Below are 4,230 nucleotides of genomic sequence, written 5' to 3'. Positions count from 1 at the left end.
TAGGTACTTGATTTGTCGGCTAGGTACTTGATTTGTCTGCTAGGTGCTTGATTTGTCCGCTAGGTACTTTATTGTTCGTCAAGATACTTGCTTTGTCCGCTAGGTACTTGATTTTCGGCTAGGTACTTGATTCGTCGACTAGGTACTTGATTTGTCCGCTAGGTACTTGATTTGTCCGGTAGGTACTTTATTATTTGGCAAGATACTTGCTTTGTCGGCTAGGAACTTGATTTGTCGGCTAGGTACTTGATTTGTCGGCTAGTTACTTGATTTGTTCGCTAGGTACTTGATTTGTCCATTAGGTACTTGATTTGTCCCCTAGGTACTTGATTTGTGGGCTTGGGACTTGATTTGTCCGCAAGGTACTTGATTTGTCGGCTAGGTACTTGATTTGTCCCCTAGGTACTTGATTTGTGGGCTTGGGACTTGATTTGTCCGCAAGGTACTTGATTTGTCGGCTAGGTACCTGATTTGTCCGCTAGGTACTTGATTTGTCCGCTAGGTACTTGATTTGTCGGCTTGGTACTTGATTTGTCGGCTAGTTACTTGATTTGTTCGCTAGGTACTTGATTATTCTGCAAGGTACTTTATTTGTCGGCTAGGTACTTGATATGTCCGCTAGATACTTGATTATTCTGCAAGGTACTTTATTTGTCCGCTAGGTACTTGATTTGTCGGCTAGTTACTTGATTTGTCGGCTAGGTACTTGATTTGTCCGCTAGTTACTTGATTTGTTCGCTAGGTACTTGATTATTCTACTAGGTAGTTGATTTGTCCACAAGGTACTTGATTTGTCGGCTAGGTACTTGATTTGTCGGCTAGGTACTTGATTTGTCCGCTAGGTACTTTATTTGTCCGCTAGGTACTTGATTTGTCGGCTAGGTACTTGATTTTTCGGCTAGGTACTTGATTTGTCGGCTAGGTACTTACTTGATTTGTCCGCTAGGTTCTTGATTTGTCGGCTAGGTACTTGATTTGTCCGCTAGGTACTTGATTTTTTGACTAGATACTTTATTATTCGGCAAGGTACTTGCTTTGTCGGCTACGTACCTGATTTGTCGGCTAGGTAATTGATTTGTCCGCTAGGTACTTGATTTGTCGGCTAGGTACTTGATTTTTCGGCTAGGTACTTGATTTGTCCACTAGGTACTTTATTTGTCGGCTTGGTACTTCATTTGTCCGCTAGGTACTTGCTTTGTTCGCTAGGTCCTTGATTTGTCGGCTAGGTACTTGATTTATCGACTAGGTACTTGATTTGTCCGTTTGGTACTTGATTTGTCGGCTAGGTACTTGATTTGTTGGCTAGGTACTTGATTTGTCGGCTAGGTACTTGATTTGTCCGCTAGGTACTTTATTATTCTGCTTGGGACTTGATTTGTCTGTTATGTACTTGATTTGTCCGCTAGGTACTTGATTTGTCCGCTAGGTACTTTATTATTCGGCAAGATACTTGCTTTGTCGGCTAGGTAGTTGATTTGTCGGCTAGGTACTTGATTTGCCGGCTAGGTACTTGATTTGTCCGCTATGTACTTGATTTGTCGGCAAGGTACTTGATTTGTCGGCTAGGTCCTGATTTGTCCGCTATGTACTTGATTTGTCCGCTAGGTACTTGATTATTCTGCTAGGTTGTTGATTTGTTCGCTAGGTACTTGATTTTTCTGCTAGGTACTTGATTTGTCCGCTAGGTACTTGATTTGTCCACTAGGTACTTGATTTGTCCGCTAGGTACTTGATTTTTCCGCTAGGTACTTGATTATTCTGCTAGGTAGTTGATTTGTCCGCTAGGTACTTGATTTGTCGGCTAGGTACTTGATTTGTCGGCTAGATACTTGATTTGTCGGCTAGGTACTTGATTTGTCCGCTAGGTACTTGATTTGTCGGCTAGGTACTTGATTTGTCCGCTAGGTATTTGATTTGTCCGCTAGGTCCTTGATTTGTCCGCTAGGTCCTTGATTTGTCCGCTAGGTACTTGATTTGTCGGCTAGGTATTTGATTTGTCCGCTATATACTTGATTTTTCGGCTAGGTACTTTATTATTCGGCAAGGTACTTGCTTTGTCGGCTAGGTACCTGATTTGTCGGCTAGGTCCTTGATTTGTCCGCTAGGTACTTGATTTGTCCACTAGGTACTTGATAATTCTTCTAGGTACATGATTTGTCCGCTAGGTACTTGATTTGTCGGCTAGGTACTTGATTTGTCCGCTAGGTACATGATTTGTTCGCTAGGTATTTGAATATTCTGTTAGGTACTTGATTTGTCCGCTAGGTACTTGATTTGTCGGCTAGGTACTTGATTTGTCCGCTAGGTACTTGATTTGTCCGCTAGGTACTTAATTATTCTGCTAGGTAGTTGATGTGTCGGCTAGGTAGTTGATTTGTCCGCTAGGTACATGATTTGTTCGCTAGGTATTTGAATATTCTGTTAGGTACTTGATTTGTCTAGGTACTTGATTTGTCGGCTAGGTAGTTGATTTGTCCGCTAGGTACTTGATTTGTCGGCTAGGTACTTGATTTTTCGCTAGGTCCTTGATTTGCTGATGAAAAAGCCATTCAGTTACGTCATCAGTGCCATAAATCATGTTTTCTTTTTAATTTTTCGTTTGTCGTTGGTTTGTCTTGTTCCAGTCAATCCCAAGATAAAACAGAACACTGGCTGCATACGCGCACATACCAACAGCCCTTTGTCCAGCTGGGAAATAGTCCTTTTACGCGGGTAATTTTAGTTTAGCAGTGCAGTTTTTGCCATTCTGTTTTAGTACCTTTTTGACAGATTTGACTAATCTTTAACACGGTTTTTAAGAGGAATATCGCTTGAGGCAAGAGCTTTTATTCACATAGCTTTTTTTGCATCAGATCGAATTTCAGTGGTTTTGGTTGACATATAGGACCTCTTAACCAGATGGTGAAGGCAGTAATTATTCTCAATAATGTTGAAGTATAATCAAGGAAATTGTTAGGGAAAAGTTGATTTTTATAGAATTTAAACTGTTTGAACCTGGAATGATAGCTCTCCTCCACCCATCGTCTCTTGTAATGCATCTATCAGAATGTGCATGTTTGGCGTCCTGATGGTTTCCACAGGGTTAATAAAACCAAAGTTGGCATAAAAAGATTATATACATACAATGTATCACTTGATTTCTCCAACATTTTCATGCTGTACAAAAAAATGTGATTGTGGCATCATTTTAACTTTCAACAAACGGACAAACAGTTTCGAAAAAATAACCATCAGGAAACGCGATACTCATCAACCTTTAATAGTTTCTGTCCTTCTGACCTCGTTAGTTTTGTCTGTGAAATTTCTTTTTCCAATGTTTTCCAACAAGATTAACGAATGCTTTATTACCACAGAACATATATTTTTATAGAAAAAGCATTGTACTCTAGAGCAACAACATTACAAACACAGTTTTACTACTCTAGAGTAACAACAATACAAATACAGTTTTACAACTCTAGAGTAACAATAATACAAACACAGTTCTACAACTCTAGAGTAACAACAATACAAACACAGGTTTACCACTCTATAGTAACAACAATACAAACATAGTTTTACTACTCTAGAGTTACAAAAATACAAACACAGTTTTACTACTATATAGTAACATCAATGCAAACACAGTTTTACTACTCTAGAGCAACAACATTACAAACACAGTTTTCTTACTCTAGAGCAACAACATTACAAACACGGTTTTACTACTCTAGAGTAACAGCAATACAAACACAGTTTTACTACTCTATAGTAACATCAATGCAAACACAGTTTTACTACTCTGGAGTAACAACAATACAAACATGGTTTTACAACTCTAGAGTAACAACAATACAAACACAGTTTTATTACTTTAGAGTAACAACAATACAAACACAGTATTACTACTCTATAGTAACAACAATACAAACACAGTTATACTACCCTATAGTAACATCAATGCAAACACAGTTTTACTACTCTGGAGTAACAACAATACAAACATAGTTTTACTACTCTATAGTAACAACAATACAAACACAGTTATACTACCCTATAGTAACATCAATGCAAACACAGTTTTATTACTCTAGAGTAACAACAATACAAACACAGTATTACTACTCTATAGTAACAACAATACAAACACAGTTTTACTACTCTAGAGGAACAACAATACAAACATAGTTTTACTACTCTAGAGTAACAACAATACAAACACAGTTATACTACTCTATAGTAACATCAATG

Source organism: Mizuhopecten yessoensis, unplaced genomic scaffold (assembly GCF_002113885.1).
Source record: "Mizuhopecten yessoensis strain PY_sf001 unplaced genomic scaffold, ASM211388v2 scaffold7539, whole genome shotgun sequence".
Classification (NCBI taxonomy): Eukaryota; Metazoa; Mollusca; class Bivalvia; order Pectinida; family Pectinidae; genus Mizuhopecten; species Mizuhopecten yessoensis.
The sequence above is the reverse complement of the archived record's forward strand: the minus strand, read 5'-3'. Positions refer to the sequence as shown.